This window comes from Periplaneta americana, chromosome 11, assembly GCF_040183065.1.
Source record: "Periplaneta americana isolate PAMFEO1 chromosome 11, P.americana_PAMFEO1_priV1, whole genome shotgun sequence".
Taxonomy (NCBI): Eukaryota; Metazoa; Arthropoda; class Insecta; order Blattodea; family Blattidae; genus Periplaneta; species Periplaneta americana.
In genome coordinates this window covers 123,742,257-123,768,700 of record NC_091127.1, presented here as the reverse complement: position 1 = coordinate 123,768,700, position 26,444 = coordinate 123,742,257, and the positions used below count along the sequence as shown (strand labels likewise).

The window sequence follows — 26,444 nt, the reverse complement described above, 5'->3', positions numbered from 1 at the left end:
TCTATCAAAATACTGCACTACACCATTTTCACCGTGATACTACATTCATGAATTATAAAATTTTGGCCAATGCATTGTACCGGTCCCCATCTAGCACTGCGATGAAATTGGGAAGCTATGCTAGGTAGCAAAATTCGTACCATTTGGATCGTTCACCTATACTGAGGCATGTAAACGCGAGGTCGAAAGTCATAGTCTACCTTGGCCCTCCATGGGTTGTCGCGTCACATTACATTACAAAATTCCATGAAATTACAGGGCGGAATGTTCACTTAATAACAAACGACATCAATCGTTTAATCAGTGCCGATATTTTGGATATAACATTGTAGAAGAAAGAAAACACAGCATGGATGTTTATTTAACAAAATTATATAAGTTAATTTAGTCTTATCCGAGAAGTAATAGCTAAAATAACTAGAAAATATATGCAACTTTATATTGCTTTTTATTTCGTATGGTCATACACTGCGCTTAATTTAAAATACATTATCTTTTCTATTGTCTATATACAAACTCTTAACATTTTTTCTACATTTAGAACTTTATAAACTGCACCTTAATATACAATGCACTTCACAGAGCTATGCTCTTCCAGATTAGTTATATATACACAAGTCTTAATGTTAAAATATTTATAAAAGAAAATTTCCATTCTTAATTTTGAAGTAGGCCTATAGTAATTTATTAACAGACGTCCGCAACTTAAAAATACAAACTTTGAATTTTTTTCTTGTAGAAGTACTAGATTTATTAATTTAATTTTGAATTCTGAAAGTAGCATTTCTTTCACATACTTCGTCAAACTTTTAAATTTGAACTAATTTTGCAGTCAAATTCTTTGTAAAATTTACTATAAATTTCTCCAAATAATTCTGAGCAAGGTTTTTTAGTTAATGTAACTTCAAATTTATGAAAGTTTTATGAATTTTTTTAAAGTGAAGATAGATTTCAAAGCCGGTTTCCTTAATTTCTCAAAATTCTTTAAGTTTTTATGAAGTTACAAGAGAATTTTTGTTCTTAGTGTCAAAAATAATTGCAAAATTACATTACCTATTAGTTTCAAGAGATAAAATTAAAAAATCGAGATTAATTCTTTGTATCTCGAAGTTCACAATAAAATCTATCAAGGTGCATAGAAACATATAAACAATATACAAATCTCAACATACAATAAATCTCTAAGAAAAATATCACGCAGTGTAGGAGCGCCTTATTCCTCTCTCCTCATCAGAGTCCCCAATGTTCTGGCCGATCTGCCTCCGGTGGGGGATGCTGTTGGTCGCTAGGCGGCATCCGCAGGGCTTCGCCTAGGAGGCGGTGGCAGCCTCCGCGCGTCGGACACAACAGGCTCCCAATTCCAACGCCCGGGAAGGGGAGTCTCTTCTTCAAAATCAAAATTCCATCTCTCTCTGTCTTGCTGTCTTATACGTTCCAGCTCCCTTTCTAAAAAGTCTTGATTTGTCAAGGCAACTTCTCCAGAAGGTGTCGAACCTCTGCTCCTTGCATCACCAAAGTTCAAACGACGTCTGACTCTCCTGAGTCTTCGTATAGATGGTCTTCGTATAGGTGGTCGACGTCTGTAACAAGACACAAACCCTTAAGCTAGACTCAGATGTATCGCACGAAGAATTCTTTCAATATATTTACGTGAAAAATAACCTACATTTGAAGTGGCCTAGCCAAATTTCTTTTCAGTTTCCGTTTGCGTTTAAAAGAACAGCTTTGCCTTAGTCTCCGTTTTAAACGTTTCAACTTCCTCTTGCTTCCTATGTTTTATATTTTAAATTCACTTGTAATTAATAAAGATAAAACATTAGCTATCTCATTTTCTTTAAATAATAAAGGTAATAAACCAATTTCATCTATACTACAAATTAAAATGCATAATCCTGATTGTTCCGATATAAATTGCAATTGTTCAGTTATTAATGCAGTTAATGAGGTTAAATACTTAGGTGTAATTATTGATAATTTAAAATGGAATAATCATATGCATTATATTTGTAATAAATTACGTAAAACATTAAGTTACTTTGTTATTCTAAGAAATATTTTTTCAATTAACTGTTTACGTTTAATTTATTTAGCATTATTTCAATCTATATTTATGTATGGTATTATAGGTTGGGGTGGAACTTATAAATCCAAACTTTATCCGTTAATTTTCCTACAGAAAAAAAGTATTAAAAATTTGTTAAAAAAAAACAGAAAAATTACCCAACTGAATTGTTGTTTAAACATTTCTAAGTTTTCAACATTAAACAAATGTATTATTTTATTAAAATATTTTTATAGAAATTTTTATAACTTTGAAAGGTATAGGCCTATACGATAAATATAGAACTAAAAATATAAATTCTCTGAGTTTGTCTGAACCAAAATGTAAAGCAATGCAGCTTTTTATCATAGCATGATTCAAGGTCCCAGATTATTAAATTTTATTCCAATAATTTTTCAACCACGAATCCTCTCCAAATTAATAAAAAAATATAAAAAAAATTGTATTTGATTTATAGTTTGGGTTTAAACATATTAAACACTATTTAATCTGTATTCACTCCATTTTAATTTTATAAATGTCTGTATTGGAATCCCCTCCTGAGCACGAGTCTTACTCATTCAGGAGTGGGCTAGTTTATCTTTCATTGTATTTATTAATTTGTATTCATTTCAAACTTACTAGCAATAAAATAAATAAATAAATAAATATTAAGATTATTAAAATAATAGTTATAATTTTCGGCCTATATTTTTCAACTATTTTCACAGAATATCAATGTCAACAATCACAGTTAAGTCTTCTCTATGTTTCTGGATAATACAATTTTTAGTTTTTAATTTTATATACGATGTGTTCAGTGCTAAAGTGGATCAAGTCACAAATTTTCATAAATTGAGTAATTCATTTTCTGATTATCTGAAGTTGGATCTTTTCCTAGCAGTAATGGATCGAGTCTTAATTACAAGCATTCGCCGGTAGGTGATACCAGTCACTTTTGGCTCAGATTATTTGTTCACGGTGTTATGAGCCATAGTGAATCAAGTTACCAAAGCGTTGCATCAATTAACATTACAATTGTTTATATTTTATAAATCTAGAATTTGAGAATGGAGCAATAAAATTATTGCTAGTGAAATTGGATAATCCACTAGAGCAGGTTAACTTTAAGTCCTATTATCTCAAAACTACGTCTTATGGAGTTGATCCATTTTAGCTCTGAACGCTTCATTATGAAGGGTATAAAGTACAAAGGTTATACACTCAATACTGAGAAAAATGAGACTAAAGCTAAGCAACAATGTATAATTGCAAACTCTACAATGTCTTTACTGCTTACATATTGAGTTTTGATCATATTACACAGTACACTAGAGATTTAAGAAATTTCAAAATTTAACATATTAAGAATAACCAATTTATAGCAAGAACTTATACTTATGTTTTAAATCATTTCGCAGATTATATAAGAGTGCAAACTAAATGTAAAAGAAAATTTACGTGTATGAAAAGGGCTGAAGTCAAACATACAGAATGTCTCATTCATCTTGCTCACCAGAAATAATTTTTTTTATCCTTCCCTCATTTAGATTTATATGTATACAGCACCCGTAACACAAGAGCGTTTGTATTCTAGGATTAATATACTCAATTACAGAGTATCCCTTGGCATGTGCTGATCGTGCTAAATTACGAGTAGGACTAGAAAGAAAGTTTTATGGAAAAAATAAATAACCAAGCCAAATTACAACAAGCGAACCGGAATTCATGAGGAAAAACATTCTTGAAGCGAGCTGTGAAGTTAAGTGGGAAATTGCCAAAGAAAAAAAAGCTGTAAACTCAAGGATTAGTATTTATTTATTTAACCTGGTAGAGATAAGGCCATCAGGCCTTCTCTGCCCCTCTACCAGGGGATTACAACTATAATATGAAGAATAAAATTACAATTAATATTACATTTACAATTACAATAAAAATTGAAGTACGACAAGATTACCTGATTAATGAAAGTTAGACAATTTATCATACAAGTTAAGAACAAAGAATATTTTTGTATTTACTGAATTACAAATTAAACCTATAATAAAATTCTATAGTGATGAAATTACCATGTACCGAGATATTTTGTGATAGATTAAGGGAACTATTTACAAGAAACCATGTCTGAACGAGTCTCAATTACTGATCAAGTGACTAGTAAGTTTGCGTTTGAATTCAATTTTATTTCGACAGTCCCTGATGCTAGCAGGTAACGAATTCCAGAGTCTTGGCAGGGCTATTGTGAAAGAGGACAAGTATGAGGAAGTGCGATGGGATGGTATTGTTAGTATTGTTTCATGGCGAGAGCATGTGTTCAGATTGTGGTGGGAAGAAAGGTAAGTGAAGCGAGACGACAGGTACGAAGGAATAGAAGAGTTCAAGATTTCGAAGAGAAGGCGAAGTGAATGTAAATTTCTTTTCTTATCTAGTTTAAGCCAACCTATTGTTTCCAGGGATGGAGTAATATGATCATATTTACGAACATTGCTTACAAAACGTACACACAAATTACGAGCACGTTGAAGTTTCGTTTTGTTGTCGCTTGAAAGGTTAGTCAGTAAAATGTCAGCATAGTCAAATTAGGGAAATACAAGGGTCTGCACAAGGGACTTTTTTTTTTTTAGGCAAGAGGGAAGATGAACATTTATCCTTTTTAGCACATGGATAATATAATATACTTGTTTGTTAAAAAGTGCCTCATTAAACTAGCATAAAGTGTGCATTTTCGAGAATATACGAGTCTTGGAAAAGATAGTCATGATAAATCAAACATTTATGGTGAGCCCTTTATTAAAAATACATTTTTGTTCGAATAGATTTCAGTTTTCAATCCCGATTTTTTTGTAATAAATTAGTTCCGTTTTAATTAAGGACATCAATGAGTATATACCGTTTCATTTATATGAGCCGCCAATAGGCGGTAGCAAGGACGTGAACGAGGTAGGTGCGTTTGCTGCGATCAGTGTAGAACGGCTAAATGTATAAAAATATCTAACACTGCGTTAGGGCGTACAAGTTCAACACTACCGACAGTTATGCATTTTAGATTTTACGAAAATTTAAATGAATCTCATTTCAATACGCGAAACTGAATAAAAATTTACCCAAAATTGTGTTCCAGTGGGCCGAGATTTGGAGGAGCAGAGGGATCTAATTTGTACGTACAGTTACCCTTAAAAAGAATGAGACGATTCTTGGTCGTCGGAAGTCAAAGTTCTACAGCGCGGTTCACTCGATATCGACGTAACGATACATAACATGAGAAATAGTACAAGAATTGTTACAAGGACCACAACAAGGACAAGGACCAGAATAAGGATCACGAAGAAGACTGCCATTTAAGGTCAGGATTTCACAACATAGCTCGAGTCACAAAATATCATTGCTTTACTGTACCGAATGGCAAATGCCTGCTAAGGGATCTACATTCTGGACTGCTGCTGTCACTGTTTTGTCTCGGTAGCTCATATAGTAGCGTATTGGTTCCGCTGTATAACCGAAACGTCTCGTGTTCGATCACGGGTGAAACTTTTTTTTTATTGAGGTGTAATTAATTTGTTCAGAGTTCCTCGACTGTCTAATTTGTCGAAAAATATGGAATAATTTATGCCCAATTTCTGGGTTTTACAAGTTGGCTGAACCTCGTCAAAAAATAAATAAAACTTACTTGGAAGTTAAAAATATTCTTCCTCAAACAAAAATCATAAGAAACAAAAAAGAGACCTGTTAACTTAAAATCTTGTCCACATGCCATCAGCTTCTATTACAGATCTAAGTCGATCCGGCATGGATGTCACGAGATTGTGAAATAAGTTCTGATCCCCGGCGAGATCTTCCCAGGTGTCAACAATTTGATCCCACAATTCGTCTCGATTTCGAGGGCGTCGGTGGGCATAGGGACTATTCTTCTCTTTTTCAATTCCACCCATAAATTTTCGATGACATTCAAATCAGGTGACTTCGGAGGGCAATTAATGATTTCGATTTCGGGTCTCCTTTGAAACCATCTTTGAATGCTTGCAGCATAGTGCACGGGATGGCTATCCTGCTGGAACAGCAATGTTCCTTCGGGAAAACGTTCTCGGGCGGAGGGAAGGAATATATTTTCCAGAATGTGCTCGTAAGTTCCCGCATTAAACCGGCCATAGATGCTTCTATAACGCCAGGTCCATCGTAAGACATCCACCCCCAACACGATATGCTAAAGCGCCCCGATCTTTCACGTCGGTGCACATAGCGCTGGTCATGTCGGAGACCATCCTCACGATAGACACGGACAGGACCTTCGTAATCACTCGAGATGGTTGTTTCGTCGGAGAATATTACATTTCTCCAATCGAAATCCACTCGATTGGTAGCGAAGGCAAGACGGTCGACAGCTTGTGCTTCCCCCAATATTTCCATTTGCGCAGCCCTCCGGCTCCTAATACCGCGGTTCCTCAACCTGCTGATCACAGTCTGAAGAGCCGGGAAAGTTAGATACTGCTCTTATTTCGTTAGCAGTCAGAAAGGGGTCCTGTCGAACTGTCTCGAATAAGAGAGCATCCTCTTCCAATGAAGAAATCCGCGGACACCCAGGAATAGGGCGATTTTCGACCTCCCCTAAATTTTGGTAACGATAAGCCACCTCGCGGCTGTACTTCCAGGAACACCGACCAAACGGCCAGCAGATCTAGCCCCATATCAGCCTCAACTAGAGCTATAACTCGCTCTCTCATATCACGTCGGTTCGCCATTACGATGAGAAATGAGGGATGACGATAATACTTTAGTGTAGACAATGCCTATTTAACGTGATATAGAATAATTGAAATAAGAGGCATCTTGCATAGTAAGAGTTAGTAAATCAACCCTAAATTAAATATCTAAATAACAGGATATAACAGGAAGTCCAACTGTTGCGAAACTAATCAAATTAAATCTAAGCTGAAGTAGCACAGCCATTGATAAATGTTTTGTACACAGAATTAGACTGAATTCCTATTCGACAGAACCTATAATCAATGGCTTGTCTGAACATGATAAACAAATCCTAAGTGTTTCCAATGTCACTGAACAATTTCAAAACATTAATTTAAAAACTAAGAAAGGATCGTAAATGTTGTATCTAATGATTATTTACATTTACGTCTACAAAATGAATCTTGGAAAAACCTATATGATACTGGTACTACTGATATTAAGAGTTAATGTATTGCATTTTTCACTTAATTTCATAATCACTTCAGTGGATTTTCTCCACTCAATGTTGTGAAAAAATTCAAAAGTAAAAACATGTAGATAACGCAGGGACTTCAAAATCTCGTGTATTAAAAAGAAGAATCTATATGTAACGAGTTGCAATGTAATGATCCTCATGTTCTTAAATACTGCAAGGAGTACAGTGTAATTTATCAAAAATTATGAAAGAGGGAAATAGAATATATTTGAATAGAAAAGTACAAAATTCAGATAATGCAATTAAATCTATTCGGAATATTATTAAATTTAAACTTGTAGATATCCTAAGAAAGAAAATATTTTTTCACTAAAACTAATGATTATAAAGTAGAGGATCCCAAATCTATTTCAAATTCTTTTAACGTATTATAGTATATAGTACAGAAATATTATTGACAACTTAAACATTCAAGATTTTGCAAAAGATACTGCAATTGGTTACTTAACAGATGCATTTAATAATTATTATTAATATATGTAATTAGTCAAGAACTGCAACAGTGCTTTTCCATTCAATCATAATATGAATAAAATTGAATGCATACTAAATTAAACACTATTGCAAACACGTAGATAAAATAGTTAAAATTAACTGAAGGTGTGAGAATGAAATAATCTAAAGCCATACTTTTAACAAAAATTGTTTTGTGCGAGTGGATTTCTTACACATATGGGAAAGCTATTAATAAAATATTGTAATAATTACTCAACAAATTACATAGCCTAAGGACTCTAAACCTTTGTAAAAGTTTGTCTATTATTATATATATTTTTATAATTTCATTTTAATTGTTAATTTTTAATATATATGCATTTACATTGTATATGTGTGTATAAATGCATTCATTAGATTAACGTTTATAATATTATAACTTGTAATTTTGTATTGTTTGCGATCATTAACACTTAATCTCAGGACTTTGTAAAACTCTATTTCAACGTTACTTAGCTATTTCAACGTTATTTAGACAAAAAAAAATCGTTGTATAGACTAAGAATCGAACTCGCACTCTTCTACACAACACGCAGAAGTCTTACCGTCTGAGCTATTGAAACTACATGAAAGCTTTCGTTTCTGTGCGGAGTGTCGATCTAGTCATGAAGTCCATTGTCGATTTAACTACACGATTTATGTATATATTTATCTTTCATTTACGTAATATTATCATATTTTTTGCAGTTTTTGAAGTGAATTTCGGAACGATGCTAGTAACAAACCAAATAGTCTGAATTTAAGTAACTCAATATTCGTTATCTTGTGTATCAGTGCTCTGGTCTCCGATCGATCATGCGCAGTGTCTCACATCTGAGACTTAGGAATATTCAATCGTCTCATCCTTTTTCAGGGAAATTATACATCCGACGTTAATTTATGCTGAAAATCTGTCAGAATTGCTAACATTTTAGTCGTTAATTTTACTGTGCTCTCAGTTAATACAAACAATTATCAGTAATGGCGGTATCAGGGATAAGAAAATCCCCTATGGATTTCAGTGTCGTTTCTACCAGCATAGCCTACATTTCCTGTCATGATACGGGCAGATATGACTGCAATAGAACCTTGCACGTATTCTTCATCCACCGACTGAACGTTATCCACCAGTAGTTCTCTGGCGTTATTAACTAAAAACAGATTTAAAGCTTCGAAATACACAAAGAATATATCCTTAATTTATGTCTAGTCTGAACAAGCTAGTACTACGTTGGACAGTATCGGACATTATCCTCTGACGATTAAACTTTAGTCTTCGTAATTTTCAGAACCACTACAGCGCGTTTCAAAATGATAAAAATTTAATGGCAAAACTTGGACACAAATTTAACGAAGAAAGTTAAACATAGATCCGCAATTTAAACATCAAACCAATAACATTGATAGACCACAAGAATCCTGAATTCTGAAAACAAATTTCTGGGTGTTTAAAGAAGAGTAACTTCTAATTAAAACTGAACATTTTGAATCTTGACCATAAGAAGATAATCAGATACACTACATATTATAACAATGATACATAAATACACGGTTGTAAGGAGTATAAGTGCCAGATGAATGTTCATGTCGTAAGGAAGAAAAAATGTCTTTACAATTTTTTTTATAATTGCAATATTTAACTAATTATTAAAGTTTACAATATTAGGCGTTTGGCTTCGTTGCTGGATGGGAAGGAGGGAGTTTACAAGTACAAGGTACAGCTCAAGAGGATGCAGACATACCGGTACAAAACAGATGCTCTGTTCTAATGCAGGGGCGGAGCGTTGTTTACATAAAACAAACAGCAAATGCAAACTTTCAATCTCATTAATACAACTTTATAATAAATTTCCATTTTATTTAACAATATTGGTCTTTTTTTGTACGTCTAAAAAATAAACAGTAATGGTTTACTGCACAAAATCGCACAAACTTTCTTTTTTAAATGCAATATTTTAATCTCTTCCGCTTCCATAAAGCAATAACTTTTTTTTTTTAATTTCTGTTTGCATGATTTTCGAAACGAGGTAAGAGACTCCTAGTTTCTAATAATCGTTGAGAAACCGCTACAAAAGTTCGCCGATTAGATAACCTTCATTGCGGAAACATTGACGGTACATCATCTTGCCTTACTTGAATTACGAAATTTTCTCCATAAATTAATAACAATCATATTAATGATATTCCTAAACTGTAAATGACATTGTAAGTTGTTTATCTAATACCTGGTACCGAACTGTCATCCGCTCGGCAGTAGAGCTATGGACAGGGAGCTTGAACTTAGCTGACATGTGCGTACAGTACAGAAGTCTGTGCAGAGTACTGCCTGCTGTACACGTTGCCACGTCTCTCACGCCAGAATATTAAATTTAAGTATGCAATTTTATTTAATTTCACGAAAACGTAATAGAACACACAAATATATATTTAAACTAATATTAACTCCTTTGCTAGTGACTGATTTGTTTTCGTAATTTTACTAACAATATAAGCAGTATAATGCGAATAAAGTAAGAAGAAATATTTTTTTTCTGGGAAAACTGTCAAGTTTTGACCCTATGTTGTATGGACATTTTTAATCCTGTAGACCGTCGCCGACGACTGAAAAGGACGTCTCTTATACCCCTTATACCTTGTATAGACAAAATAGTTGCTAATGAGATGTGAAGTCTGATTATTATGCCCCGGGAAAAGTATTGCTATCAGCTTAGTATGCAACATAGCATACCTGCTTTGAGAGGGATGGGGTAAATAACGATAGACAGCGTGACGCTGGCAGTAGTACAGTTTGGTTCATGAGAAATGAAGTAATACATGAAAGTCTCATTATTTGTGCGTCCTTTTGACTAGTTCCCAGTTATTAGCTATGAAACTTACAAAGTGCAATTCTAATTTATTCTCATTAAGAGACCTAAATATTTCATTGTACTCGACATAGACCTACTAGTAATATTATTTACGTATTGATGCGTTGCAATGAACTATGACATGCATGTGCAAGACATGTAACGTGTATCATATTCGGATAACTTGTTTCAAGAAACTTAGCAGATTTCTTCATATAGCTTGCAGCATCTGTAACATAGTAACACATTTTCGAATTGCACACATGATGGCCATAGCAACTCCATAGCACTATCAAAAAGTTCACATAATATGGTGGAATAATTAACCTTCTCTAACCCTTCACTCATTAAGAGATAGGGTCTACAGCAACATTCCGCACTAAGGGCAGCCACAACCACATTTGCAACTTGACGTCCAACGGAGTCAATGCTTTCATCTATAGAAACCCACATCTTCTCATTTTGTAATTTACACTTCACTTCACGCAGACATTTCTCATATCCATGTTGCACATACTTCTTCCGCAGTGTTGCTTCTTTAGGAATTTGTCTTCCAGTGTAATTTCTGAAAAGCCACGGAGTTTCGCGTTTTCTAATTTGTTTAACGGAATATTTGAAGCAATAAATGCGTCACACATATCTTCGTAAAATGTTCGTTCAAGTAGTTGTGAAGCAGATTCCTGCTGTACCTTGCTTAAATTCTGTTGTCTTTTACATGCGCGTTTATGCTTATTTCTATTTATATGCTTAACGTTGCATGCCATGTCGGCTGCCAATTTCACGTGACAATTCAGAAGACAGTTCATTGCCATGGATGGAAAACACACTTTATTGACGAACATTTATTTCCTTAGTGCTTCTATCTTGCGTACTTTTGGTCTCTGCATTCTGAAGACCCGTGTCGATTGCTTTTGACTGCGTTGTACTAAGCTACGCCGGCACTACTACTACCACCTGCACAGTGATGCGTGCAAGAGTCCTCGGTTCATAAACATTAGCTATACTACATCGCGCGTTTTCCTGTAAGCAATACTTTCTCCGGGGTCTGCTGATTATCTTCTCAGGCCTGAGTTTCCCGTTGCCAAATATCTTAGGGTGAGAACCTTCCCTCCGCACTTAATTCCCTCATCGTAATATGTTCCGTAATTTTAGCTCTTACTAAATTCAATACACGTTGAATGTTGCACTATCTTTTCTTGAATAATTTCTAATCAACACGTTCATTTTCACGTAACTCGCATAGTAAATTCATATGAGAGTACATTTCTTTTTAACAATCTATCCTTTCAACACTTTCTTTTTCTTCCCTTCAATATCTAAAAGGACTACCACAAGAATTTTTTAACTTTCTTCTTTGATGGCATGGTAGTATACCGATAGCTTTTCCGTCCCCGCCTACGCCACGAACAAAAAGACCTCAAAATTTTCACACTTTAGCGATCAGTACAGATGGTAGATCTTCGCATTAACGATAAATGGGAAAAGTGCCCAAATGCTGTGAAAATAAGTATTTGTATGTTTAAAAGTATGTTATGTAGTATATCGGTATGATTCAGCTATTGCAGTGTGCTGGCTGTATATCAACAACTGCTAACCTGAATGCGGTATGATAACACGGAATAATTAGTTAAATGCAGAAGTGAACCTATAACTAAACATAAATAGGAAAATCGTAGAATAGATTTAGATGATTAAATTAAAAAAAAAAAAAGAAAATTCATTTAAAAATGTTTATTGTAGAAAATTGTCAAAAGGAGCAGGAAAAAAAGTTTTGAAGTTTTATGGTTATCACGATAGCTTTTAACATGCCCTAAAACCAGACGTAAGTGCAAGTTTGAACCAATAAATTACTGAGATTTCTAATAGATTAATTAGTTATGAAATTGTATTATTTATTATGTTGGCTCTAACTACTTTTCCTATATAGGTCATTTTTTAAATGAAGTTTGTAGTTTTGTGAACTAATATCAATAAATCTATCTATCTATTGTAGTATATTAGTATAGGCCTAGTATTCTAATCCGCCATAAAATTAGAAGTTGAATACAAAATGCAAAAGTATGTAGTTCTGCAAAATAAGAGCGAAATCACATTTTATGAGACGTTTTAGGGTTTTCTCCTTTTGTAAAAAAAAAGAATTTATCTAATGGCTCCGCGCCATTTATAGGTTCTTAATTATTTTTCAAATAGTTCGGTAAATCTGCCATGTCTAGGATCAGTAAAATCGTACTACCTGTCGAACTACAGTTATTTAAGTTTGTGGGAAAACAACGAACAACATGTCTAAACAATTTATTTCTAAATTATACTAAGACGTATCCTACAACATGTCGTTTCGTCTGTGGGCCGTTTAATTCTCACGGCCTAAAGTTTCCTCAGCGTTCTCTATAAATTTATCTCAAGCCATTTAAATCTTTAAGATTAATTTTAGATATTAGAATATTACTAACAATTCATTCCAAGACGTGTACTCTACAGTACACGAAAATTAAAAAAATTAAAAACTAAATATTTCCAAGTACATACTTACGAAGTGAAATTATGTACACGTATTTGGAGTAGAAAAAATAGTTTAATACCTTAAGTTTATTTTCAACTTGAAACTACTTTCTAAAACAGACTCTGAAGTACCTCACTTTTAATTCCGTAGTCACCTCGAAATAAATTTTACAAAATTACAATACTTTGTCTCACTAAATCTCGCCAAAAAAAAATTGTAAAAAACTGAAATTGAAATTTTAAAAATTTTAATTGTAATCTTGAAAAAATTTGACTTCCTCCAAGTCTTAAAGCTTCATTGCTAATGTAAGATCTATGGAATATAATAAATGAAATGAAAAAATTAAACTTCCAACTTCCTGTAAAAAATGTATAGAAATCTTTAAATACGCTCATTACCTATGGATACAATACTTCATATAATTGTTAAATTTTCTGTCCTTTTTACACAGAATATAAAGTGCAGTAAACATATTGTAGCTTTTATACTAAACACGTCTAGATAATAATTTTATCTACTTAATATATATTTGCAATAATAAATATACGTTCACTTACATTTGTCGGTTTCGACGTACAAGCCAAAACACCAGAACGACGTTATTACCATGTCTGTAGACAAACGTGATAATTTCGTTCGTCCCGTTGGGTAACGCAATCCTGTCCGACATGATGAAGTAAACCTTCCAGAAGCTGCCCTAGATCGGCACTGATATCGGGACCCTATTCGTGCCTCGAGCTGGTCTCTGGAAACAGATGAAAGAATGTGACGTAGCCCAGACACCCAATCAGAAAGGAGAGAATTTTAAAAATGATATCGTCTGCTCATATTTGAATTTGTCTATATATGGTACCTAAACGTTCATGTTCTACCTTAAGATGTGTACACAAATTAACAGATTTTTAATAGGGCAAAATACAGTCAGATGCAACATAAATTATGCAGAAACATTATTTGATACAATAATGTACGTTAACGTCGAAGTAAATGCAATACTAACACAAATACATTTTACATTTTGAATTAGCCTATGTAAGAAAATGTTTCACTCCTTTAAATATTCCTACTTTCTCGATATCACAGTACTCATTAATATAAATACTTTATTGACGACGTAATACAAAAATGACAAAACATAACAAGAAATAAACTGCAATACTTGCTGAAAGAAAGTAATTAGTTTATTTTTTATTTTAGTTGGTTATTTAACGACGCTGTATCAACTACTAGAAGTAATTAGTAATTTATTCCTAACTAATGAACATATTACTCTAAAAAATGTGCAAAATGATTTTAAAAGTTAGTTTATCAACAGTAATTCTGCAGTGCCTGGAAAAATTGACATGTCAGTTTCCACAAACCTTTTTTGATAATTTATTGACAACTTACATGGTTTATGTCGATCTGATTTTTTCTGCATGAATTATTGTAATGGGAGAAATACTTATGTCTCTTTTTCCAAGCAAGCAGACGTTCCATAAGTTGTTAATAAATTATCAAAAAAGGTTTGTGGAAACTGACTTATGTCACTTTTCCCAGGCAATGCAGATTATTTCACTAGAGGTTTTGATTTATCCAGAGAAAATTAAAACTCGAGTGGAATTTAATTGACTATTACACGATTAGAAGAAAGTATATAAAGATTAGAAGTAACGAAGTACTATAATACAATAAAATATTAATTCATTCATTCATAGTGTTCTGCCCAAGGGCAGGTCTTTCACTGCAAACCCACCATTCTCCAGTCTTTCCTATTGTCTGCCTTCCTCTTTGTCTGTCTCCCCATATGATCCATATATCTTAATGTCGTCTATCATATGATATCTTCTATTGCCATGAATTCTTCTCCCATTCACCATTCCTTCCAGTGTATCCTTCAATAGGCATTTCCTTCTCAACCAGTGACCCAGCCAATTCCTTTTCCTCTTTCTGATCAGTTTCAGCATCATTCTTTCTCCATCCACTCTTTCCAACACAGTTTCGTTTCTTACTCTTCCATTTCACACGCTTCATCCTTCTCCATGTGACTTACTAAAACTGTATTTCACTAACGTTACCTTCACCAAAACGTTTGGACGGAGCCGCCATTTTCTGTCGACTATCTATGCGGGAAGCAAATGACGATCGAAAACCATGTTTTATAGTACCGTAAAGAATTTGCAGTTTGAAATTTTGGCAAAAAAAAAAAGAAAATAATGCAAGGGAAGTGATAAAAACAAACAAATGCTAGGGCAGTGATAAAAATAAACTATTTATTTATTTATTTATTTATTTATTTATTTATTTATTTATTTATTTATTTATTTATTTATTTATTTATTTATTTATTTATTTATTTATTTATTTATTTATTTATTTATTTATTTATTTATTTATTTATTTATTTATTTATTTATTTATTTATTTATTTATTTATTTATTTAATCTGACAGGATTAAGGCCATAAGGCCTTCTCTTCCCTCCTACCGGATAGCACATATAAATACAAAGAAAAGGAATACAGACGCTGATGAAAATAATACAAATTAAATCAAAGCCCTATAGAGAGTCAACAGGGTCAAAAGAACACTATAAAGCTCTCATCGAGCTAATACAAGAAATAAAATAAAGAAAAACAGAGATAACAATGGTGATAGTGATAAATGATAACTGATAATAATAATAGTAATAATAATAATAATAATAATAATAATAATAATAATAATAATAATAATAAATACATTACATATTAATTGTCAATTTTACAACAGCATAGTTACAATATTTACTATATGTCATGGTTAAGCCGAAGTTGCGCAACCTGACAGGTGTTCAACAAGCAATTCCATGGACTAGAATGTGATTTTTTAATTTAAATTTGAATTTTGATATTGTCCGACAGTCTCTGACATGGTCAGAGAGAGAGAGAGAGTTCCAGAGGCGTGGAATAGATGCTAGGGAAGTAGACCTAATAAAATTGTAGCGATAAACAGCCATGATTGGTTGAAAAACGTCCTTTCGTACCGTTTTATTGGTCAAAAGTAGTATGACGTAATAAAAGTGTAAAATACAAAGGGAAGTGATAAAAACAAACAAATGCTAGGGAAGTGATAAAAAAACAAATGCTAGGGAAGTAATAAAATTGCAGCGATAAACAGTCATGATTGGTTGAAACACGTCCTTTCGTACCGTTTCATTGGTCAAAAGTAGTATGACGTAGTCTTCTTCTTCTTCTTCTTCTTCTTCTTCTTCTTCTTCACTTCATGGTATGGGCAATTGCCCGTTCCGGCTTCAAAGGTCGCTCCATCTTTTCATCGGTCGTCCCTGATCTCTTCGTCCTTTTGGTTTATAATTTATTGTTTTCTTGGGAAGTCTGTAGTCGTCCATTCTCTCTACATGTAATTTCCAATCTTGTCTGTAATTGTCTATTTTATCAATAAGTGGGTATACTCCTAGTTCCTGCCTAATATCTTCATTTCTAATTCTATCCAATCTCGTGCATCCTTTTACTTTTCGCAAGAATTTCATCTCTGTCGCTTGTATTTTACTAACTTCAGGTTTTGTTGTAACCCAGCTTTCACTTCCATATAAAAGAGTAGGGACTGCCATTACATTGTAGAATTTCATTTTTGTTTCCTTTCTGCTTTTATCCTTCAAAGTTCTATTAATTGTGCCACATACTGTTTGGAATGATTGTAATTTTATTTTTATACCATTATCCTTTTTGTAACTCACATCACATCCCAGGTACTTAAAATTTGTTACTTGTTCTACTGCATAATTATCTATTTCGATCTTAGATCTTACAGTATTTTTGCCTTGAAATGCCATTACTTTTGTTTTTGTATTTGATATGTTAAAGTTATGCTTCTGGCATATTTTATTCAGTTCATATACTGCTTTTTGTAATTTTGTTTCAGTATCTTGTATTACAATCATATCATCGGCAAATACCAGAATATTAATTTTTATTCCTCTATCAATTAAAATTCCAGGATCTACTAAAATTTTCCATTGTCGAACAATTTCGTCAGCATAAATATTAAACAGTGTCGGTGATAAACTACACCCTTGTCTTAAGCCTATATTTGTTTCAATTTCTCGAGTTAAATGTTTTCCAGTATTTACGGTAATTCTTGAGGCATTATATAAACTCTTAATCATTCTGATACTGTGCTGTGGGTAGCCTTTAGATTGTAATATTTGAAATAGTTTTGGCCTGTCGACTTTATCAAATGCTTTCACAATATCTATAAAAGCCATGTGTGTTTCTAAATTGAACTGTCGGCGCTTTTCTATTATTTGCTTCACTGTGAATACATTATCAGTGCACGATCTTCCCTTTCTAAATCCGCTCTGTTCTTCCAGTATCAGAACGTCAGATAAGATTTGCAGTTTTGTATTTATTATTCTTGTGAGAATTTTATAACCTACATTCATAAGAGTTATTCCTCTATAGTTTTCACATTTATTTCTATCCCCTTTTTTAAAAACTGGAATTATTAATCCAACGTTCCATTCGTCTGGAATTTCGCATTTTTGCCAGCACATATTATAGAAATGTACTAATCTTAGTTTCAAGATCAGTTAGTATGACGTAGTAAAAGTGTAAAAGTCACTTTAATAAGATAGCAAAGTTTTATAAATTCAAAAATATGTGGGTATAATTATTCCAAGTCAAGACACTTTTGGAATCGCTGAACGTATTGTTAAAAGTGAGTTTCGCACAAAAAACATTAATTTTATTTCATTGACAAACATTTGGGTTTAATTTTATCGGTTTCTTTTCAAGAGTTTCATTTCGTTTACTTCGATAATGTTTGTTTTGGAATATAAGCTAGAAGGTTACGATTATTTTCCACAGATTTACTTCTCGAAATACCAGAGTTTATGTATAGCAGGCGAGCATTGGTTTTGTTTAGTGCTGCTATGAATCCAGTCCGCGGCGTAGTTACGTGATCTAAGTCGTCATACATTGGACTAGCGTTACGGAATGAACACTGGTTGAATCCTCATAGGAGAATAGTTTATCTCATGGAATTTCGGCCAATTTATGGGACCGGAACCAACCACTATCATGATGAATTTGATGGACTACGATTAGTAGCGAAATCCGTTTTCGCGAGCCAGCAATAGCGGCTGGGGAGATCTTCGTGCTAACCACACGTTACCTCCGTGCTGGTTGGATGATCGTTCACCTCTGCTGAGGCATGAAGGCGTGAAGTCAGCAGTCTGCTGGTCGGACATGGTCCTGTTACGTCACGGATTTTTGTGCTATGAGTCCAACAGACAGTCTGCTAACGCTTTGAGAGGACTAGTGCCCACATGCATCAACGTCGGTTAGTGTAACCACCGGTTAAAATTATCATCTAATCCCTGGTTAAGCATTTTTACGGCGGATCGACCTCGGTTACGACTTAAATAGAAGGTTAACCACAGTAATCTCTAACCGGTCCTATTTCGCTCCAGCGTGACGTCATTGTTGTCCACCGGTCCGGTGAGATTCGGAATAAGCAGAAACCGTTCACGGCAGTGTTGCCAACTTGGGGATTTCCCCCCAAATTTAGGGGAAACACTTTTACAGGGGTAGGTTTGGGGAAATAAAAATGTTAGACATTTTCAGAGGAAATATAAATGTTATAGGGTTTTTTTGGGTGTTTTTGTAACCTACGTAATTAGGATTTATTTTTAAAATTAATTACAGTGAAACTACTGTGTCGTGTAATTGAACAATGAATATCATGATCATAATCCTCTCTTCGGCCGTTATCGCATCTTGCAAGCATGTTTCCTCACTTGCTCTCTTTATTACTCCTATTATACTATGACGCTCTCTCCCGCCCGTCGTCGCGCTGCACACGTGTTCTCCTTGCCTTGCTTAAGTCATGGCATGGCCTACACAACAATAGTGCCTGCAGTAAAATAAGTTACAGTTAAACAATTTCCCCGATCTAAATTTATGCTTTTGATACAACTGGTTTTAATATCTTTTATATTCTACTTATATGTTTTCTTAATTAGATTTCATTTTATACTAAATATTATACGCAACAAATGCCAGTCATGTGAGCTATGAATAACATTTTTAGTTTGAAACTAATTGTCTGCTTTCCCGATTAAAAGTCGGCACTCAGCAAGATGAAAGTGTTATAGACAGTGTCGCCAAGTCAGCGGTTTTGTAGCTAAATCTGGTGTTTTCAGGACTATGGTCAGCTATAGAATTTTACCGTCAGCTGCTAGCTACGAGACGCACCCAGAAAGTAAGTTTCCCTATTTTTTTTAAAAAAGAACATACACTTTCAGGAAAACATTTATTGGCAACAGGTATAGCAATGTTTCAGCTTTTTTCAACATAGCCACCGTCAGAATTGAGACACTTGTCGTATCGTATATCCCTCTGTCGTAGAACTCTGTCGCCTGTGAATGGAACCAACGTGTGACAGACGTCTTCAGCTCTTCGTCGTTGCCAAAACGCTCACTGGAGGACAGGAATTTCTTGAGGTGCAAGAAAACGTGAAAATCGCTGGGAGCAAGATCAGGACTGTAGGGTGAATGATGAAACAACTCCCAGCCAAATTCCGTCAAAACAGCTGCTGTGCGCCGAGCCGTATGTGGACGAGCATTGTCATGGAGGAGCCTCTTGTTTTGAATGGCACGTCGCAATTTTCGCAATGTTTCACAGTAACGGTCAGCGTTCACTGTTTCACCTTTTGGAAGGAAGTCAATGAGCAGAATGCCCTTCCTGTCCCAGAACACCGTGCACATCACTTTCCGTACCGACAGCGTCTGTTTGAATTTCGTCCTGATCGGAGATCCACTATGCCGCCAATGCATTGACTGCTGCTTGGTTACCGGGGTGAAGTGCGAAATCCAAGTCTCATCGCCCGTGACGATCCTGTCGAGGAACTCGTCGCCGTCATCGTGATACCGTTGCAGAAATGTCAGTGCTGCTCCTAAACGTTGCATTTTGTGTTCGGGTGTCAGGTTTTTCGGCACCCACCTGGCTGCTCAGTTCCGTAATCGTGAAGCGACGGTTCTCCATAATGCACTGCCGCACCAGCTCAACACGATCATCATTGATGAGGGACGGTCGCCCACTGCGCTCTTCATCATGGACACTTTGACGACCTTCGGAAAACTGCCTACACCAGCGACGCACCATCTGCTTACTCATGATGTTCGGCCCATAGACCTGACAGAGCTGCCGATGAATTTCAATTGGCGCAATGCGGCGGCGGGAGAAGGAATAAGAGCTTCCATTTCGGACCACTGCTGCCACGCTACTGGCACCAGGCGGGACCTATCCGGCTGGAATATGATTGATACGTCATAGATCTGTTACGCATGCGCGATTGACAGGGCTAATTACGTTTACTTTCAAAGGCAAAAAAAAAAACGGGAAACTTACTTTCTGGATGCGCCTCGTATTTATTTGGCGTTTTTTGATGATTCTCGCAGAGGGAGATGGTATTTTTAAGTTTTTTTATGTAAAGATGTTATAATTGTTTTTATATGTAGTTGCGGACAACAATGTTAGTTAATCATAAACCAGAGTTTAGTTTGGTATTATCACACTTTCTCATTGTGCGAGTGTAAAATACTGTATCAACGTTTTATGTTAACTCGATTTGGTCAACCACGTCCATTTTCTGCCTCATCCATTATTGTTGTACAGATAAGGTACTATGCTCCATTCGTTAGACTCTTAATTTAATGTATGCATTGTTTTTTGTAAATGAGTTTATATATTTAATCATAAACAATAGATAATGAACTGAATTATTATTTAATTTATCATTCCGCATTATAGTTTATGTAATTCAGACATACTTCAAACTTGAAACCAAACTACTCCTTGTTGGCAGGCAAGTCTCCAGCTCAGTGTGAAATCAGATTTCGAACCGACTGTGATTTGATTATTTCCGAAGTGTCCAGTATATTCTTGATGTACTTCATTCAATTTTGGAGAGATACTGTATATAATATTTTATTTAACGATGCCACGTAAAACTCCATACGTACAAAAATTTAGAGATGTGTGGAAAAAAAAAACATAGTGTTGAAAGATTGGATGGAAGAAGTTGCCGGTGATAGTTCGAAAGCTCGGTGTAAATGGTGTAAGGTGATATTGAATGCAGAATATTAAGATTTAATTACCCATGCTGATAGAGATAAACAAAAATAGAGTAGCGAGTGTTTTTCTGTCGCTCGGCAACAGTTGCTGAGATACAGTGGCGGAAAATTAACTTTGGGGTTTGGAAAAATGTTTGCAATACTACACGCTTCTGGTCAGAGATGAGTGTTATTTCAATTTCCAAAGAATTAGAAATACTATATTAGATTTTTTTCCATTCCAAATTTTAGGTTGCGATTTTCAGTGATGCATGTGGTGACCATCCCTCCAAAGAGCTAGCTAAACTGGTATTTTATTTCCTTATCCTACCGTTGTCAAATGTAGAGGTTGAGAGGCTATTTAGCCAGATGAATCTTGTGAAAATACACAGGAACAGGACGGAAAATCCCAAGCTAAATGAAATTTTGACCATTCGAGCCGGACTGAGAAGACTTCAAATGTTGTTGCACTTATGTGTTGAATCAAGATGTATAGTTTGTATTTCGAATTTGGAAGTGATGTGTTAAGAAAAATCTGGAGTTTTTAAACTACAGTTCAGCGGTTTTTTTAAGCTTGTGCAGCGGCAAATGGAATTCTGAGTTGGCAACACTGGTTATAGACTTTCAGTGTAATGTGGCAATACTTGCAGAATGCAACACAATGTTGTTCCGATGCATCAGGAGCCAACCAGATCGTACTGCGAGGACGAATTATGAGGAATGCGAAGAGTATTCTATTCTATGCATGTCAGTGTGTATGATGTGTGAAATTTTTTTCTATTTAATTGTGTATGTGTAATGAAATCCTCACTATATAATTTTATTCCAGGTTTAATTTTTACTTAAGTAAAAAAAAAATCTTTCTTTGTTCTTAACTTCTACAATAAACTGTCTAGCCTTTATTAATCAGTTAATCTTTTAGTACTTCGATTTTTATTCTATTTTTAAATTTAATATTAATTGTAATTATATTCTTAATATTGTAGTTGTAATCCCTGGTAGAGGAGAAGAGAAGGCCTAAAGTTAAATATATATACAGGGTGTTTAAAAAATACGGGGCATAATTTCAGGTATGTATTTCCCACATGTAGACAATCAAAATAGTTCATTACAACATGTGTCCGGAAATGCTTTATTTCCGAGTTATGGCCTTCACAACATTGAAATTCACCGGAACGTTTTTCTTTCCGCACGTCGTTGCCGTCAAAGGAGACATTAAGAGGGCACTCTGACAGTTCATTCCGAGGCGAAGGTTACATTCAGTGTTGTGTAGGCGTTAGACTGTGCGACATGTATTCAAATCAAGAGCTGGCAGAGATACACTTCATGTACGGTAAGGTGGACGGCAATGCTGCGCTGGCTCGTCGTTAGTACCAGGAGAGGTACCCACAGCGACAATGTCCAGATCGGAAGACATTTGTACATCTCCATTACCGTCTGTGCGAGTATGGAAAATTTAACTCTCCTGGTTTGGGAAGGGGACGACCAAGATCTACAACTCCAGAAGTATAGGAGGAGATTCTGGAGGCTGTGAACATGACTCCTTCTATCAGCACACGAAGGGTAGCGTTGCAAGTCAATGTTCCTCATACGACTGTCTGGAGAATGTTGAAAGAGTAGCCTATCAAATGTATCCTTATCGTTTGCAACGTGTACAGGCCCTGTCACCAGCAGATTACCCTGCACGAGTTAGGTTCTGTCAGTGGTTCTTGCAGCAGTGTGGTGTAAATCCGAACTTTCCTGCCTTAGTATTATTTACAGATGAAGAACAGTTCACACGAGATGGCATAACAAATTTCCACAATCAGCATGTATGGGCGTAGGAAAACCCACGTGCAACTGTTCCATCTCATCACCAGGTGCGGTTCTCCCTCAACATGTGGGCCGGTATCATTGGTGATCGATTAGTTGGACCCCATGTACTTGTAAACAGACTTACGGGGCAGGCGTACAGTACACAAACGTCCTGGAAAACACCATACCTCATGTTTTAGAAGACACTCCACTGATCAATCGTCAACACATTCACTTCTTGCACGATGGCGCTCCTGCACACTTCAGTCGTACGGCTCGCCGGTACTTGGATCGAAGGTTTCCTGATCGATGGATAGGTAGAGGTGGCCCAATTGCTTGGCCTCCACGCTCACCTGATCTGAACCCTCTCGATTTCTACTTGTGGGGCCATTTAAAATCATTGGTTTATTCGTCTCCGGTGCCTGATTTGGAATCCCTTCGGAATCGAATTGTGGCATGTTCTGAGGACATACGCAATACTCCTGGAGTTTGGGATCGTGTTCGCAGGTCAATGAGACATCGATGTGAGGTCTGTATTCAAGCAGGAGGTGGACATTTTGAACATCTTCTGTAATGACAACGACCTGCGGAAAGAAAAACGTTCCGGTGAATTTCAATGTTGTGAAGGCCATAACTCGGAAATGAAGCATTTCCGGACACATGTTGTAATGAACTATTTTGATTGTCTACATGTGGGAAATACATACCTGAAATTATGCCCCGTATTTTTTAAACACTCTGTATATATATACTAATGCTGCTGGAACGTTTTCCACGTCACTTGCGATACTTTAAAGCCGCCTCCCTTCTTCTTTAACACAATAATTCCAGTAGCTAGAAATATGTCCATGCCATTTGTTTATGCTTTTGAGTCGGTGCATCTCTGTTAAACACTCGCTAGAGGTGAGGAAAAAATAACGTAACAGTTATTTTGGAACAGTTCCTTGCTTGGAACAGTTCCAAGCAAGGAACTGTTCCTAAACGTAGCGGCACCTTGGAATACTACGTTCCAAAATAACGCTAGTACGAAATACTTGCTGTTATAAAATACTCGTTTCACTTTGGAACTACATTATGACAACGCCTGTTCCACAGAACGGAACATGTTTGGTACTATTGAAAGCAGTGGCGTCAACTTTTAGAAAACACTGGGTGGACTCAAACATTTGAAGTATGAGTTAAATAAAATAAATGTAAGTATAATTATAACACGATAAATTATTGGGTGGGCTCGGATCCCACGAGCCCATATAAGTTAGCGTCCCTGTTTGAAAGCAGAATTGGGAATCCTTTCGTCGCACTGGAAGAAATGTTGGCATTTAAAGTGAAAGATGAATAGTAAAGATATGAAGAGCCTCTTTAAAAAAAATGTACATATTATCTTGAAACTAATGTTACTGAGTATAGGATTGTATGAAACAATTATTATCATAATGCCTGTATTAGAGTATAGTGACTACATTGTGGATTTTATCAAGGGAGGTGAAAATATATAGGTTATGTTTTATTTACAAATATTTTTCAATTTTAGTTTCATTACCAATTCTAGAAATTAAACTAAATTCTGTTGAAACATGATTATTGTCGAAAATTTTTATTTACAAAAATACAACGGTAAATTTTCATATTTCATTACAATGAGATTATAACTCTTCATGACGGTACTAATATAAATTTTAGCACGATCGAAATGATTATAGCTTTTATTTACTAATTTTTGAAGAAATTGAACACTATTGTAAACTTGGGCTGAGCAGAAAAGAAAGAATAAGTTAGGTTTTATTTACCATTGGGAGCCACTTCGATTTCGTTACCAATAAAATTTACAAACAATTTAAAATTGTATTACATTTTCTGCTTCGAAAAAACCTGATCTAAGAATTCAATTTGACATAAGAGAAGATTTCTTTTCCACGAATTTACATCTCGGCTCACTATGACATCATACTGCATCACATGGCATACATGGGAGTATGTGATCATGTAGCGTCCTAAATACCACTGTTATATTACTAGTCGTACGTGCATGTTCCAAAATACCACCGTTACATTACATACTAGTAGTACGTACCTGTTCTAAAATACTACTGTTATATTACTAGTCGTACGTGCATGTTCCAAAATACCACTGTTACATTACATACTAGTAGTACGTACCTGTTCTAAAATACTACTGTTATATTACTAGTCGTACGTGCATGTTCCAAAATACAACCGTTACATTACATACTAGTAGTACGTACCTGTTCTAAAATACTACTGTTATATTACTAGTCGTACGTGCATGTTCCAAAATACCACTGTTACATTACATACTAGTAGTACGTACCTGTTCTAAAATACTACTCTTATATTACTAGTCGTACGTGCATGTTCCAAAATACCACCGTTACATTACATACTAGTAGTACGTACCTGTTCTAAAATACTACCGTTCCATCAGATACTAGTCAACAGTGCGGTTCCAAGATACCACTGTGCACCATATAGTTACACACAAGTTACATATGGTACTGTTATTTGGAACCTAGTATTTTCAAGGAACTGGAACAGTTGTAACCGTTACGATAAAATAATATTCAGGGTCATATTTGCAGAATTTGTGTAACAAATGACGTCCATCAATTCATACTCTTCCCATTATTGCATTTATAAAGATAGTTACAAATTCCTAACAGTGAGTAGTTTCAATACTAATGTACCTAAACGTCACAAGAATTATTTCCTTCATGTGAAATTTTTACGAGAATAAAATCAAATTCTCATAGTAACAGCTAAAATGTTGTGTCCATACTATTTAAGTATTTAAAATGGAATACGATCATGATCAGGTAAAGGTTTGTTTAATAATGTAATTGAGAAAAAAATTAAAGAAACATTTGATATTATCAAAATTTCATCATTTATGTCTGAGTTTATATTTCCTTAAATATGATCGCATAATTACTCTAGTCCAGTAAATCAGTCAGGTCTGTTACACCATTCTGTTCCTTTGGATACACAGTTGAAATACAGGGACATCATTTTATTTTTACTAACATTTTTAATATTAACCTGTCTATACCTTTAGAGAACCGGAAACACCGCTTGCTCCCACCTCCAAGACTGGAGTTCGATGATACTGGCGTAAAACACAAATCACTCTACTAGGTATAGGAAGGAAGAAAAGTAGTTCATCCATTTACGTAAACTAGGAAATATCGCGATTTTGAGTTTGATCATTTTCATTAGGTTTTCCTTTAATCAAAGTACAGTACTGTATTAAGAATAAGTGTTTTTACTCACGAAGTGAGTTATCCATGCGAACGTATTCTTTATGCAGTGTATATTATACTGTCTACAGCACATTAGCGTACAATATAGAGAAAGAAGTTAAATTGAAAAATAATCATAATATGAATATTTAAACACAATTTTGAAAATGGTGGCCGTTCATTTCGATACAGGCTTCAGTTCTTTTGTGCATATTATCGCACTATA

At 34.9% G+C, this 26,444-nt stretch overlaps 1 long non-coding RNA gene across 1 annotated transcript; it reads right to left on the bottom strand.

Moving 5' to 3' along the window:
- Positions 1-429: 429 nt before the first annotated feature.
- LOC138708633 (uncharacterized) lies at positions 430-13,818 on the bottom strand. The gene is made up of 2 exons (XR_011334740.1): positions 13,637-13,818; positions 430-1,580 (listed from the first exon to the last, which is right to left on the bottom strand). It is a non-coding gene; the product is annotated as an uncharacterized lncRNA (long non-coding RNA).
- Between the last annotated feature and the right edge of the window lie 12,626 nt (positions 13,819-26,444).